The sequence below is a fragment of the Protopterus annectens genome, chromosome 5.part0 (genome assembly GCF_019279795.1).
Source record: "Protopterus annectens isolate FY-2018-M chromosome 5.part0, PAN1.0, whole genome shotgun sequence".
In the NCBI taxonomy this organism is placed as follows: domain Eukaryota; kingdom Metazoa; phylum Chordata; order Ceratodontiformes; family Protopteridae; genus Protopterus; species Protopterus annectens.
The window spans coordinates 319,075,202-319,093,346 of NC_056735.1; positions in this window are offsets into that span (position 1 = coordinate 319,075,202).

Here is an 18,145-nt window from a genome sequence, read left to right on the forward strand (position 1 = left end):
TTGTTCAATTCTATTAGTTGTAATACTCTAAATTTGAAACTATGCTCCCTGTATTCAAGCACATGTTTGGCTAAAGCATTCTTGTCGTTATTTTTCTTTATTTCATATATGTGATTGTATATTCTTTGCTTAAACCTTCTCTTGGTTAAGCCAACATAGAATGCTTCACATTTTGTGCATGTCGCTAAATAAACCAAATTCATAGAGTTACAGCTTGCATAGAACCTAGGTTTGAATGTAAAGTCCATTTTGGGATGTTTATATGTTTGTTCATTACTAATATATCTACACATATTACATCTGGTACATGGAAAAGTTCCCATGGTATTAAGATGTAAATGTTTGTTGGAGTTTCCTTTGCCTTCTTTAAAACATAACAATCTTTTTAGATTGGGGGAATTCTTATAAAGAAACTTCGGGTATTCACCCACTATATTCCTTGTTGTTTCGTCTATAGTCAAAAGCTTCCAATTCTGTTTTATTATATTTTTTAGATCTAAATTGTCATTGGTATATTGCATCATATATGCTACTCTATTGTTGGTATTGAATGACGTCCCTTCCTTAATTTTAGGTCTAGTATGAGGTATCTTGTGTCTCATTGTCAATTCATTCATGGAATCATGTGTCGAAAAGACTTCATTTCTTATGTCATGCACCATTTTCATGTTATAACCTCTTTCTAAAAACAATCCTTCCATCTTGTTTACTTCATCTTTAAGTACTTGTTCATTTACACATAGCCTCCCTACTCTGATAAGCTGACTCTTGACTATGCCTGGAAACACGTATCTAGGGTGCATGCTGTTGTAATGTAAAAGATTATTCACCCAACATGCTTTCCTATATAAACTAGTTTCTATTCTGTTTCCTTTTATTGTTATATTAATATCTAAAAAACTGATATTAGTGTAGGACCATTCCATGGTGAATCTTAGAAACTGGGTGGTAGATTCCAAATCTGATAAAAACATTTTGAATTCATTCAGAGTGCCTTCCCATAAAATCAAAATATCATCTACAAACCTCTTGTACATTTTGATGTTGTTGATGTATCTTGCTTCACTAAATAAATAATTCCTCTCCCAGTTAAAGACAACTAAATTCGCGTAAGTGTTAGCTATGGGGGTGCCCATGGCTACTCCCCATTGCTGTAGATAATATTTGTCTTTAAATATAAACACATTATTTTCAAGTACTGTTTGTAACAGAAGATGTATTAAAATCTGTTCATTAGTATCAAAATCTGTATTACAATTAAGAACTTCCATTATGGCTTGCAAACCCTCTTCATTAGGTATACTAGTGAAGAGGTTTTTTACATCTAAAGTTATCAGGACACATTTATTCAAAGTATATATATTGTTATCATTGAATCTATGAATGTCATCCAAAAGATGATATGTGTCTTTTAGAATAGAGGGAATAGAGTCTACTATAGGTCTTAATATAGTCTCAAGATATGTGGATATGTTAGAGGTGACCCATCCCCTTCCTGAAACAATCGGGCGCATTGGAAGTGGGAGGATTCCCTTATGTACCTTCGGTAAGCCTTTCATGGAGGGTATTAATGGTAGATCAATTAGTAAAAACTCATATAGCTCTTTGTCTACCTGTCTGCACATAAGAAGATCATAGATGTTGTCATGCACTTTCTGTATAATCCTTGATATTTCAGTGGTGGATATAACTATATATGTTTTAGTATCATTCAACAGTGTATGCATATTCTTATCATATTCAATTGTATCCATGAGAATTATAGCACCTCCTTTATCTGCTGGTTTTATCGTTAGCATATCATCTTGTGTTAGTTTAGCAAGTGAGGTTACTTCAGAACTAGTCATGTTGTAATATCTATTCTTTTTAACATGATGCTTGTTGTTTTGTGTGTAGTATTTATAGAAATCATCCTCACATATTCTAGTAAAACATTCAACATTGCTGGGTAAAGGGGGAGTAAAATTGCTTTTCTTTTTCAAAGATGCATTGCTGACAGTTTCAAAAGACTTTATACTTGAATTAAAATACAATTTGAGAGCTACCGATCTGGCAAATAATCTTAGTTCAGTTAGTGTGTTATTCAACTTACTGCTCTGGGAAGGTATAAAGCCTAACCCTTTGTTTAACAAAATTAAGTCATTTTCATTAATCCCTCTAGTAGAAAAGTCATATACTAAGGTATTTAATTCCTTACATTCTTCCTCTGTCCGTGCCTTTCCTCTGAAAATTTCCTTTTCCTGGGACCTTTGCTTGGTGAGCGACCTCTTGTGAAATGAGTTTGTTTGATGGGATAGGGTAAAAAACATGAGTCATCTGGGTTCGCGTTCTTGCATCGAACAACCTGTTCTGTATCTTTATTTAATATTCCCAGTCCTTGTTGATTGGGAAGTGGGGTTGACGTTTCAACATCCACTGTATTGCAATCCCACACATTTGGTTTAGCTGTTCCCTTGGAAGTGGTGATGTTAGAAGCCCTTTCTCCTGCCATGATGTCCGTTGGTGTGTTTGTTGCATCTAGCCTCGGTTCCATTCTGTTGTTCGTACGTCTTATGTGCGTCGTGGCGTCATCTGCTCTTCCCTCTGCCTCTTTGGCTACCCCTGGTCGTGTATACTCGTGTGGTCTCGGCCATACGAAGATGTTGCCGTTAGAAAAGTCATTGTGATCACGGCATAATTTTCTCTGCTTTATTAGTTTTAGTTTCTCACTATACACGTTAATTTGGGAATGCAGGTTCTCTAATTTCCTTGAGCAATGATTAATAGATATGTAGCGCTCAAAGATGTCCTTACGTAGCGCCTCAACCTTTTTTTTCTAACTCTATTTCAATAGGCAAAAAATAGTCCAATATTAAGTTGATATAACTGAAACCAAGATTGATGTTGAGATCTTGCCACTTCTTAAGGAGAATCGGATGTTGTTCTCCGTAAGTAGGCATGCAAAGTACTCTCATTCCTCGGGGGATTATTTTGAAGTGTATACAAGCCTCTAAGTGCTTGCGCTGCCAAGAATATCTTTGCAGCCTATACATATCGTTCTCAAGTTCTCTTATCATTGTATTAAATTCAGTCATATTATTCATTTCAGTATTTATAGTAGGTGTTTCTGTAGATACCTGCAAATCAAGTTGTAGTAGTGGGTTCTCATCCGAATGTATGAGACGTTCCCAAACTTGTTGATTCCCTCTAACAACCGGAGTATAGTCCAACTCTACTGTTGCATTTTCCATGGTGTGGTTCTACCGGTAAACACGCTGAAAAAGGTAATGAAAGATATACCGGATAGTGCCAATGGAATCCTCAGTCAAAAAAGAAGAAACAGAATGTTGTATAAAACACTGACGGATTCGGCAACCAGGAAACAAAGCCACTTCAAGATTCCATGCAAGAAACTTCTTTATTCAGTAAAATAACGAGTGGATAAGCGCTTTCATGCACCAAAAGTGCGCTTCCTCAGATCTTCACAGTTAAAGCAATAAACTCTCAGAGTATATATACCCAATAACAATTCAATTAAGCATCTGATTAGATAATTATTCAATTAATTAATTCACCTTGATTTAGTACATAGAATCACTTTATACACGGGAAGGCAGTGTAAAACAGCTCTAGTAAACTTCTCTTTCTATTTCTTCTGTTCATATGTAAAAATGCATCCATAAATAAAAATAGAAACATATTTATATAATTTATATAATTTCTATCATGTAATAGAACATATTTCAAATGATCAAATCCATTCAGTTAAAACTATTCAAATAAATATATGTATAAATATAATTAAATAAATAGAAAAATAAATAAATCTCATAGAATAAAACTGTAAGAGAATATAAATACATATAATAAAAAATCTATAATACAAAAATGTATATTATAAATTATATATATAATGCCAAAAAGATGAAATTCTCATTCAAGCATATATATATAAAAAACAATATCATAGTTAGCTATGTGTGATGTCAATGTTACTCATAGACTAATAATGATGATAAGCTATATGTTTATACGACCAGCATATGCCTTTATATATATGTGAGATCATCAAATGTATGAACAAAATGAATACTATACTATTTATATAGAAAATCCATATCTATATATGTAAAAATATAAAAATAAATATTTATCAAATGTTGGGTAAAAGTATGATATATATATGTTATATAATGTATACACATATAAATAAAGAATCTTGTGTATATATATATATATGTATAAGTATAAATATGTATAAATAAATAAATAATTTAATTGAATGGATGTCTTTATATAAAATGTTAAAATCAATCATTAAAATCATGTGGATGAATATTATATCATAAACTGGAATATATTGAGCATGCTTATATAAAAACAATGAATTAAAATAAAATAAGAAAATATCAAGTTGATATGTAAACATAAATATATATCAACAAGACTTAAAACTAAGGAACATGAATATGACATAAATATATATATATATGTACATAAAAAACAACATTAGGATACATTATTTATATATCCTACTGTCTAGCACTGGTTTGATGCAAATGCTCTGATTCAGACCTGGGTGTAAGTGAGCACCCAATCTTAAAATCCATGATAATTCCACATTCGCCAAAATATTCATGTTGTTACCCCATCTCTTGTTCAATTCTATTAGTTGTAATACTCTAAATTTGAAACTATGCTCCCTGTATTCAAGCACATGTTTGGCTAAAGCATTCTTGTCGTTATTTTTCTTTATTTCATATATGTGATTGTATATTCTTTGCTTAAACCTTCTCTTGGTTAAGCCAACATAGAATGCTTCACATTTTGTGCATGTCGCTAAATAAACCAAATTCATAGAGTTACAGCTTGCATAGAACCTAGGTTTGAATGTAAAGTCCATTTTGGGATGTTTATATGTTTGTTCATTACTAATATATCTACACATATTACATCTGGTACATGGAAAAGTTCCCATGGTATTAAGATGTAAATGTTTGTTGGAGTTTCCTTTGCCTTCTTTAAAACATAACAATCTTTTTAGATTGGGGGAATTCTTATAAAGAAACTTCGGGTATTCACCCACTATATTCCTTGTTGTTTCGTCTATAGTCAAAAGCTTCCAATTCTGTTTTATTATATTTTTTAGATCTAAATTGTCGTTGGTATATTGCATCATATATGTTACTCTATTGTTGGTATTGAATGACGTCCCTTCCTTAATTTTAGGTCTAGTATGAGGTATCTTGTGTCTCATTGTCAATTCATTCATGGAATCATGTGTCGAAAAGACTTCATTTCTTATGTCATGCACCATTTTCATGTTATAACCTCTTTCTAAAAACAATCCTTCCATCTTGTTTACTTCATCTTTAAGTACTTGTTCATTTACACATAGCTTCCCTACTCTGATAAGCTGACTCTTGACTATGCCTGGAAACACGTATCTAGGGTGCATGCTGTTGTAATGTAAAAGATTATTCACCCAACATGCTTTCCTATATAAACTAGTTTCTATTCTGTTTCCTTTTATTGTTATATTAATATCTAAAAATCTGATATTAGTGTAGGACCATTCCATGGTGAATCTTAGAAACTGGGTGGTAGATTCCAAATCTGATAAAAACATTTTGAATTCATTCAGAGTGCCTTCCCATAAAATCAAAATATCATCTACAAACCTCTTGTACATTTTGATGTTGTTGATGTATCTTGCTTCACTAAATAAATAATTCCTCTCCCAGTTAAAGACAACTAAATTCGCGTAAGAGGGAGAGGGAATCAACAAGTTTGGGAACGTCTCATACATTCTGATGAGAACCCACTACTACAACTTGATTTGCAGGTATCTACAGAAACACCTACTATAAATACTAAAATGAATAATATGGCTGAATTTAATACAATGATAAGAGAACTTGAGAACGATATGTATAGGCTGCAAAGATATTCTTGGCAGTGCAAGCACTTAGAGGCTTGTATACACTTCAAAATAATTCCCCGAGGAATGAGAGTACTTTGCATGCCTACTTACGGAGAACAACATCCGATTCTCCTTAAGAAGTGGCAAGATCTCAACATCAATCTTGGTTTCAGTTATATCAACTTAATATTGGACTATTTTTTGCCTATTGAAATAGAGTTAGAAAAAAAGGTTGAGGCGCTACGTAAGGACATCTTTGAGCGCTACATATCTATTAATCATTGCTCAAGGAAATTAGAGAACCTGCATTCCCAAATTAACGTGTATAGTGAGAAACTAAAACTAATAAAGCAGAGAAAATTATGCCGTGATCACAATGACTTTTCTAACGGCAACATCTTCGTATGGCCGAGACCACACGAGTATACACGACCAGGGGTAGCCGAAGTGGCAGAGGGAAGAGCAGATGACGCCACGACGCACATAAGACGTACGAACAACAGAATGGAACCGAGGCTAGATGCAACAAACACACCAACGGACATCATGGCAGGAGAAAGGGCTTCTAACATCACCACTTCCAAGGGAACAGCTAAACCAAATGTATGGGATTGCAATACAGTGGATGTTGAAACGTCAACCCCCACCTCCCAATCAACAAGGACTGGGAATATTAAATAAAGATACAGAACAGGTTGTTCGACGCAAGAATGCGAACCCAGATGACTCACATTTTTTACCCTATCCCATCAAACAAACTCATTTCACAAGAGGTCGCTCACCAAGCAAAGGTCCCAGGAAAAGGAAATTTTCAGAGGAAAGGCACGGACAGAGGAAGAATGTATGGAATTAAATACCTTAGTATATGACTTTTCTACTAGAGGGATTAATGAAAATGACTTAATTTTGTTAAACAAAGGGTTAGGCTTTATACCTTCCCAGAGCAGTAAGTTGAATAACACACTAACTGAACTAAGATTATTTGCCAGATCGGTAGCTCTCAAATTGTATTTTAATTCAAGTATAAAGTCTTTTGAAACTGTCAACAATGCATCTTTGAAAAAGAAAAGCAATTTTACTCCCCCTTTACCCAGCAATGTTGAATGTTTTACTAGAATATGTGAGGATGATTTCTATAAATACTACACACAAAACAACAAGCATCATGTTAAAAAGAATAGATATTACAACATGACTAGTTCTGAAGTAACCTCACTTGCTAAACTAACACAAGATGATATGCTAACGATAAAACCAGCAGATAAAGGAGGTGCTATAATTCTCATGGATACAATTGAATATGATAAGAATATGCATACACTGTTGAATGATACTAAAACATATATAGTTATATCCACCACTGAAATATCAAGGATTATACAGAAAGTGCATGACAACATCTATGATCTTCTTATGTGCAGACAGGTAGACAAAGAGCTATATGAGTTTTACTAATTGATCTACCATTAATACCCTCCATGAAAGGCTTACCAAGGTACATAAGGGAATCCTCCCACTTCCAATGCCCGATTGTTTCAGGAAGGGGATGGGTCACCTCTAACATATCCACATATCTTGAGACTATATTAAGACCTATAGTAGACTCTATTCCCTCTATTCTAAAAGACACATATCATCTTTTGGATGACATTCATAGATTCAATGATAACAATATATATACTTTGAATAAATGTGTCCTGATAACTTTAGATGTAAAAAACCTCTTCACTAGTATACCTAATGAAGAGGGTTTGCAAGCCATAATGGAAGTTCTTAATTGTAATACAGATTTTGATACTAATGAACAGATTTTAATACATCTTCTGTTACAAACAGTACTTGAAAATAATGTGTTTATATTTAAAGACAAATATTATCTACAGCAATGGGGAGTAGCCAGGGGCACCCCGTAGCTAACACTTACGCGAATTTAGTTGTCTTTAACTGGGAGAGGAATTATTTATTTAGTGAAGCAAGATACATCAACAACATCAAAATGTACAAGAGGTTTGTAGATGATATTTTGATTTTATGGGAAGGCACTCTGAATGAATTCAAAATGTTTTTATCAGATTTGGAATCTACCACCCAGTTTCTAAGATTCACCATGGAATGGTCCTACACTAATATCAGTTTTTTAGATATTAATATAACAATAAAAGGAAACAGAATAGAAACTAGTTTATATAGGAAAGCATGTTGGGTGAATAATCTTTTACATTACAACAGCATGCACCCTAGATACGTGTTTCCAGGCATAGTCAAGAGTCAGCTTATCAGAGTAGGGAGGCTATGTGTAAATGAACAAGTACTTAAAGATGAAGTAAACAAGATGGAAGGATTGTTTTTAGAAAGAGGTTATAACATGAAAATGGTGCATGACATAAGAAATGAAGTCTTTTCGACACATGATTCCATGAATGAATTGACAATGAGACACAAGATACCTCATACTAGACCTAAAATTAAGGAAGGGACGTCATTCAATACCAACAATAGAGTAGCATATATGATGCAATATACCAACGACAATTTAGATCTAAAAAATATAATAAAACAGAATTGGAAGCTTTTGACTATAGACGAAACAACAAGGAATATAGTGGGTGAATACCAAGTTTCTTTATAAGAATTCCCCCAATCTAAAAAGATTGTTATGTTTTAAAGAAGGCAAAGGAAACTCCAACAAACATTTACATCTTAATACCATGGGAACTTTTCCATGTACCAGATGTAATATGTGTAGATATATTAGTAATGAACAAACATATAAACATCCCAAAATGGACTTTACATTCAAACCTAGGTTCCATGCAAGCTGTAACTCTATGAATTTGGTTTATTTAGCGACATGCACAAAATGTGAAGCATTCTATGTTGGCTTAACCAAGAGAAGGTTTAAGCAAAGAATATACAATCACATATATGAAATAAAGAAAAATAACGACAAGAATGCTTTAGCCAAACATGTGCTTGAATACAGGGAGCATAGTTTCAAATTTAGAGTATTACAACTAATAGAATTGAACAAGAGATGGGGTAACAACATGAATATTTTGGCGAATGTGGAATTATCATGGATTTTAAGATTGGGTGCTCACTTACACCTAGGTCTGAATCAGAGCATTTGCATCAAACCAGTGCTAGATAGTAGGATATATAAATAATGTATCCTAATGTTGTTTTTTATGTACATATATATATATTTATGTCATATTCATGTTCCTTAGTTTTAAGTCTTGTTGATATATATTTATGCTTACATATCAACTTGATATTTTCTTATTTTATTTTAATTCATTGTTTTTATATAAGCATGCTCAATATATTCCAGTTTATGATATAATATTCATCCACATGATTTTAATGATTGATTTTAACATTTTATATAAAGACATCCATTCAATTAAATTATTTATTTATTTATTTATACATATTTATACTTATACATATATATACACAAGATTCTTTATTTATATGTGTATACATTATATAACATATATATATCATACTTTTACCCAACATTTGATAAATATTTATTTTTATATTTTTACATATATAGATATGGATTTTCTATATAAATAGTATAGTATTCATTTTGTTCATACATTTGATGATCTCACATATATATAAAGGCATATGCTGGTCGTATAAACATATAGCTTATCATCATTATTAGTCTATGAGTAACATTGACATCACACATAGCTAACTATGATATTGTTTTTATATATATATGCTTGAATGAGAATTTCATCTTTTTGGCATTATATATATAATTTATAATATACATTTTTGTATTATAGATTTTTTATTATATGTATTTATATTCTCTTACAGTTTTATTCTATGAGATTTATTTATTTTTCTATTTATTTAATTATATTTATACATATATTTATTTGAATAGTTTTAACTGAATGGATTTGATCATTTGAAATATGTTCTATTACATGATAGAAATTATATAAATTATATAAATATGTTTCTTTTTTTATTTTTATTTATGGATGCATTTTTACATATGAACAGAAGAAATAGAAAGAGAAGTTTACTAGAGCTGTTTTACACTGCCTTCCCGTGTATAAAGTGATTCTATGTACTAAATCAAGGTGAATTAATTAATTGAATAATTATCTAATCAGATGCTTAATTGAATTGTTATTGGGTATATATACTCTGAGAGTTTATTGCTTTAACTGTGAAGATCTGAGGAAGCGCACTTTCGGTGCGTGAAAGCGCTTATCCACTCGTTATTTTACTGAATAAAGAAGTTTCTTGCATGGAATCTTGAAGTGGCTTTGTTTCCCGGTTGCCGAATCCGTCAGTGTTTTATACAACAAATATTGTAAATATGTTCAGAAATATGCATCTTAAACAAACAAACACTTGGTTTTGCCTACATAAAATGCAGAAAAGTCTGAGCATAAAACCAGATAGACCACCCCTTGCATAGCACAGTTACCTCTCTGAAAAGTAACCCTAGATTTTGTGGTATTCTTTAACAAAAAAGTTTGTTTCTTTTCAATAAATCCGTATTGCCTACAATGCCCACAGCATGTTTTTCCCTCTTGTTTTGTGTTAGTGTACAGTGACTGATTGACAAAATGTTCAAAATAATTTTTCAAATTAGGTGCTGTCTTTAAAATAAAATTGGGTTCCGAACCAACAATATTATAGAGAACTGGGTTGACTTTAAAAATGTTCCAGTTTTTCTTGACAATTTCTTTAAGTTCCTTAAAAATATTTACTGTATTGTACTACCAAAGCTTTCTCATACTTCCATTTATTTTGAGATGAATACTTGCCTTCTAGGCTAATGCCTAAAAGTGGTTTATATTTACCCCCCCAATCTGCAAAAAAATGGTATTCTCTAACCAAAAACATTTGTTTTAACTTGTGACATCCCCACGCTGGGCCAGTATTCAAGGAGACTGAATCCTCATCAGTGACACTGGAAAGGGGCGTGCACTTGGAATACAAATGGATACATTCAATATTTCCAGATGCAAACCTCTCTGCATCAAACACAGTTTCCCTTAAGAGCACACAGGGAACACACTCAGCCTGGGGTCTGGATTTTTCTATATCTGTCTCCCTCATGGTCCCCAATAAGACTCCCCATTGGTATAGGTGTAGGGTTATGTCCTCAGCTAGATTATCCAAGCCAAGTCCTCCAACACCCTCTCTGTAAGACCAGTGCTTTGTGTCCTTGCCCCTAGTAGCTCTCTCTCTCTCTCTCTCTCTCACACACACACACACACACACACACACACACACACACACACACACACACACACACACACTGTGAGATCTGATTTTCCACACACACAAACACCTGGGAAAGGTTGACACAGATTTACCTACTGTGCCCCCTTCTGCCCAGAGTATAAGGTAGTTATCACCACCACCAGGCACTTCAAACCAATTATTCTAAGCATACCTCTCGACCTCTTAGAGCAAGAAATCTGGACAAAGCCATATATAAAAGTGGGACAAAGGCCCAAAAATTGGGACAATTTTTAAATATTGCTCTTACAAACTTCGAAAATTGATAGAATAACAGATTTTGCATTTGCATGAAATTTCTGAAGGGTATGAAGTCTGAAACTCAAATTCATGTAATCATTTTCTATATTTAATCTTTAATGATTTGCCACAAATTTGCCAGAAAACCACAATATTATGAAAAACGGACCAAAAATATGAGGCAACAATCTGGACATTCTAGGAAAATCTGTACAGTTGAGAGGCATGACTCTAAGGCCCTTAACAAAGGGTGTCCAATTATACTATGTAATATTAATACTAATACAAATGGTAGTAGTTGATCAAGACAGCGAGGCCTTCTGGAGTGGCCCACACAGTGTCACCAAATAAATATAAGCACTTTCAAAGATTAAGTACTTTCAGAAAGGACCAGCCACAACAGAAGTTTTAAATATATTTAATAATAATAAATAATAAAAAGAGCATGAAAATATGGAATAAATATTTGCAATAAACCACAGAGTTCAGATCACAGGAAATATTGAAAATAACATTGATTTACCGACTCGTACAAATAAAGAAAAACAATCTCTAAACTAAGCTTCACGCTATTCCTGATTGAATCTAGCAGAATTACTATTCTTTAATAACTTGCTTGATAGAGCAAGGCACAATGAAATACATGAGCTGTCTTTCTAGTCAGGTTCCCCAGAACAGAATACTCAATACTCAGAGATTATGCCCTGTAAAATATAATATTCAAGACGGCTTGCAGAATGACCTCATCTGGTCACTTGATTCTAGGTTCTCACAGTATCCTCCTTTGAAGATGAGACACAAATTTAGCATAGACAGCTGCAATACACATCTAAATGTTTATGGTAATGCCTAGGGCTTCCCCTCTTTTTACTAAGCTAATGAACAAAGTCTTCTTCCAGATCCACTGTCTCTGGTTCTATTCAGCAATGTGGGGTGCCATTTTAATAGTTTAACAGCTCATTTACAGTTCCCTTATTTTTCTTAAAGTAAGCTAGCTGGTTAACCCCTGCTGTCCCAGTGTCCTCTTTTAAAACATATACATTTAATTCCATTACAATAATACATGTACATTTATTTTCATTCCAGGAGGCTGCACTGCTGATACATTTTAACACAAGCAAACCTCACGAATACATTTTCAGCGCAAGCATCTATACAAATCAGTTGATATACAAATGACATATAACTATTTACAAAATTCCAGCTAGCTGTGCTGGCACAAATCATATATCCACTGCCCTACTTCTCCTGGCATGGCTGGGAGTACCTCCTATCATCACATAACTTATCCAACTCTCCCTTCACCTCACTTTGAAGGGATGTAATTTTGGCCACCCTGATACATTTTCCTGTCATTAAACTCTTTTTTTTTGTGAAAAGGGGTGACAACTAGTATAGTTTAAGTAGGAATTGCAGAATGTTGTTTTCCTGTAAACATTAGATTTAAACTCTTCCACTGTATGGGATATAAGTGTGTTGAGGTAATTAATTTTATCTCTATTCCAAGTGTAATTAAAAATCCACAGAGTTATTTAAGTATTCTACAAAAGAGTGTGTCTCATCCTCAGTATCATCCCATAACATAAAAATATTATCAAAGAATCTGAGGTAAAGTTTATTTTTTGAAGAAAGAGGCTATTAAAAACATTTGTTCTCTCAACTAAGCAAAACTAAGTTAGCAAATATTGGGGTGCAAGCTGCACCCAGAGCAACCCCCCAATTTGTTGAAAAAACTCTCCTTCAAAAATATTATTATTGTATTCTAAAGCCATGGAGGTCAATTCAACCATCAGGTTAATTTTTTCATTAGATAAACGGGAGAACTGATTGAGACTGTCACAAAAAAATTCCAAGCCTTCTGTCCTTGGAATCACTGTTAACAAATCAACAACATCCACATTACAAATATGAGATCTTTGTTCTACACATAGTTTTTCAACTTTCCCAAAAAGTCCCATGAATCTTTCAGGAGATGGGGGACCGCTTTATAAATGTACTTCAGCCACCTATCTTTAAGACCTGCCACAGATAGGTTTTAGCACCCCTGAACTGACACTATTGGTCTAAACAGGGGATTCAAAACTTGCTTGTGTATTTTGGGGATGCTGAAAATGGTGGGACTAACAGGCTTTGGATTCAATAAAAAATTAAACGTCTCAGTGCCTATTCTTTGGTCTAATAAATATTCTTCCAAAAATAAATCAATTCTATGGCATGCTAGATTTATTTGAAATGGGGATGTAAACAGCATTGTGTAGAATCTCTAGCATAGCTTTAAAATGGTCATGGGCATCATATAACACTGTGCCACCTCTTTTGTCAGGTTTCATAATTCGTACCGCTGTATCATTCAGTACCTTATCAAAAAGCAGTTTTTCTTCTTTGATCAGGTTGGAAATATATCCCTTGTTAGAATAACTCAAATTGTACAATTATTCCATAACTGCCTTTTCAAATATGTGAATAGTCAGGTGCAGAGGGGGATTGAGCACACTATACTTTTTAATATTAACTTCTTGCTCATTGTTCCTGACTCTCTTGACTCCTTTTTCTTGTCATGAAAAAAGTTGTCAAATTAAGTTTCCTAGTAAATAATTTTATCTTAGTCATCCAATCTGCAACATCTACATTCTTTGTGTGAACAAACTTACAGCCTTTATTGTACCTCTGTATGTTATGTATAATACCAGTACTGTCATTTACTAATACGCCATAGTCACCCATGTTTTCTTCCCATACCCTTTGTGGGGGTGACAGGGGTGAAGGGTTCAAATGATTTGGGCCAGGGTCTCCCAATTGCTTGAGATGATTTGCTAGCCTCTCTGAATGTCATGAATTTGGAAAATCCTGTACTTCACTTTAAGTCTCTTTATCTAGACACTCAGATGAAAACTAAAAATTCGACTTAAACCTTTCTCTTCTTTTCTAAAAAAAGACAAGGAATTTCTAGGGTAGGCCTCCCTATTTTTATATGATGTCCCTCTCAAGCTTTTTTTTTTAATGTTACTACATTTACTATCATCTCTTCTTAAAATATTTTCATATACATTTTTAAACTCTCCAAATATTGAATCTGTTAAAAGTTTGTGAGGTAACTCTTTCACTTCTTTACTTTAAGTGCAGATATACAGCTCATTATATTTAATAATCTTTTGTATGAGCTTGGCACCATGTGCAAACTTCTTAATAAAATCGTCCACAAGTTCACTGGAATACACTAGCCCAAAAGGAAATTTGTATAACCTTAATTTCTGAGGTGCAATCTTTTAATTTAAACATTGTCTTAACTATTTCAATTTGTAAAGTTTTCACTTTAGTAAGTCTCTTTTTAAAATAAAAAGAAAAGTCCTTAAGAGAGGAAAAGTGCTTCTGAACAACTGCACTGTCCATAAAGCTATTACTGAAATCACTCTGAAAATCAAATGTTCTGTCCAGTAAAATTTTAAAATTGTCATCACAAGTGTTATCATTATAAACCTCCTCTCTCAACTGCTCGGAGGAGCGTGCTCATACCTCACTTGTAAATAAAGACAGTACCTGCTACAGCAACTTAAGATTGTTGAAAAGGTCTGTGTGCCTGCCAAATAATGTCTGATGAATTAACTTCTAAACTACTTCCCTTCTTATGTGGAAACTGTGAGGAATTAGTATTTGTAAACACAGACTGCTGTGAAAAAATGCCATCATCTCCACAAACACTGTGTTAACAGCGGCATGAGAATTCTCGACCCCAGAAACAGGCACCAGAAGTGATGATAAATGAAACGTGCCACCGTTGCTTCACCCTCTTGGTCTTGAGTAATCAACTCAATGGAGCTTATTAAACTTACTTCACCATTTAGGGAAGACACAGCTTCTTTCAGTTTTAGCAAGTCCTGGTTCTCTCCACAGACCTCAGGTGAATCAGTTACATCCAGGGTAGCCATGTAAAATCTTTCAAGCACCTCAGGTAGCAAAAAAAAAACTGTGCAGCATTATAAATGAACCAATAACACACAAAAACAAAACATCAGCAAGAGGGTCCAAACATTGTTCAAAATAGAGATAAGCTAAAATAAAAAGTAGAAAACTGAATAAAAGCCTGGAAAAAACACCACTAGGGCTATAGCTTTAAGATGTTATAAAGTGTGTTACACCTGCTCAGTATGATGTCACTAAATGACAAATGTCTGATTGGATGGGACTATGTTTTTAAACTAGTGAATAGAGCTCATTTGTAGATCTGATGAAGGCTGAAAAGCTGAAAGCACTCATCTTTTACTGGAGCACTTGGATTTTATTCGTTTACCTGTTTGTTTGTTTCTATCAAAGGAGGAGGTGATTCTCATCATGGTGGTTTTTCCAGGCTTTTATTCAGTTTTCACTTTTTATCCAAGGACTGCCTTTAGCTGTTATAGGGTGCTTTGTTTTATTTACTAAAATAAAAAGTAATTAAGCATTTTCATCTCACTCTGGAGACTTCATCAGAAAACAAGCCATTCTGAAATGCAACCTTATATAATACAAGTTGTTCTAAACTACTGGTTATTTACTACCTAATTACACTTGTGCATGTTACATTTCCATTGCTTTCTTAAAGTGACAGTACTTGTTCATTTGACATAGCCATTGACTAAACACTACAATTCATAACACAGTGTGAAACAAACTTCAGCTATAAACCATAATCTAAAAACCATGTTACAACAGAATACTTAGTGAATAAAAACACTGTTACAATATGCACAGTACTAAAATGTTGCAAACCCTTTCTGAAATACTGAAAATTCAAAAGCTTACTGGCCTTCATCTGTAAAATGGGGGAGATGGAGGTGTACTCATTTAAACCTGGTGGGAAGGTGGCACCTAATCTAAGCTGCCATACCAATTCATGCTTAGCTAATAGATTTTTCCTGTCCACCCCCCCCCCCCCGGGCTTTGGACAATATGCTCCAAAATGCCAAGAAACTTCTTAAAAGAAGGGCAGGCTAAGGAATGTTAAGCACTGTTTTCTTATTTATTAACAATATCATAAATATGTTTGTAAATACGCATCTTAAACATATGCTCAGTTTTGCTACATAACAGAACAGCCTGAGCATAAAGCCAGATAGACCATCCCTTGCATAACTGAAAAGTAACCCTAGATTTTGTGATATTCTCTAACATAAAGGTTTGTTTCTTGGCAATAAATTCACATTGCTTACAATGCCCATAACATGTCATTCCCACTTGTTTTGTGGTAGTGTAGGCGGGTTGATTGATGCAATGTTCAAAAGAATTTTTCAGATTAGGTGCTGTCTTAAAAATATAAGCGGGTTCCAACCCAACAGTATTATAAAGAGCTGGGTTGACATTAAAAATGTTCCAGTTTTTCTTGACAATTTTTTTTTTAAGTTCCTTAGAATATTTACTGTATTGTACTACCAAAGCTTTCTTGTACTTCCCCTTATTTTGAGATGAATACTCGCAATTTAGGCCAATGCCTAAAATTGGTTTATATCCCCCCTACTCCCGATCTGCAAAATCTGCTTCACAAATGGAACCTAACAAGTTGCTGGGGTATCCTCTAACCAAAAACATTTGCATTAACTTATCCATCTCTCCCTTCACCTCACCTTGAAAAGATGTCATTCTGGTCACGCTGATACTTTGTCCTTCCACTAAACACTTTTTTTTTTTTTTTTTTTGTGAAAGGGGGTGACAACTAGTATAGTGTAAGTAAGATTTGCTAGTTGAAAGAAGAGAAGAGGGTAAAAACCCTTTAGACCCAGCTTCACATAGACCCATTTCCGTTTTAAACCATGACTATGAAGTGCTAGGAAAATGGCAAAGGTGTCAAAATTGAAAGATGTGGATTATTGTGGTTTAGTGAAGGGGAAGCAAAACTGATAGCACTTATAAACTAATAATCCAGATGGAAGCAGAATGTAACAAATTACTGCTGTCGTTGGTGGTTCTTGATGCAGAAAAAGCATTTGGTAGAGGTAGCTTGGATTTTATGAGCAGAGCATTTGAAGCATTTGCATTCCTTGATAGAATAATATGGTTAATTAGGAAAATATATGAAAGGTTAAAGACTAGAATTAAGGTGAGATGGTTCCTTTCTGATAAGCTGTCTGAACACAGGAACTAGGTGGGGGTGTCCTCTTTCCCCTGTGTTATACGATTTATATTTACAGCCATTGGCAAAGAAAATAAGATACTTAGAAATTCAAGGATAAAACTGGTATTGTAATCAAGAAAAGTTAGCTTTCTTTGCAGAATATATTATTATGTACTTTATACATGCAGAAAATCTTGTGGATCATTCTGAGACAATTTGTAGTGTTTTCAGGACATAAAATTAATAAAGAAAAAACAAAGGCTATACCAGTAAACTATGACCCCACACATGAATTGGTTCAGCAATACCCATGCTTATGGAGATATGATAAGACAGTGTGTTTAGATGCATAGATTAAAAGGATTCTGTCATTGCAGCTAAGGATATGTGGGAAGAGACTAACCAAAACTGGAAACTTTTGGTTATGGATATGGATAGTAAGACAAAAGCAGTAAAAATTTTTTAAGTCTCATTAATTTTGGGTCGATATTACATTATCGAATACTCATGTATTTGAAAACGTAATAATCATCCTGTAAATGACGAAAACGTCAAACGTCGAACACTTACAAAAAATCCAAAAACCCACCCAAGCAAACCATGGAAGGTACTGTTTTCACAAAGCTCTA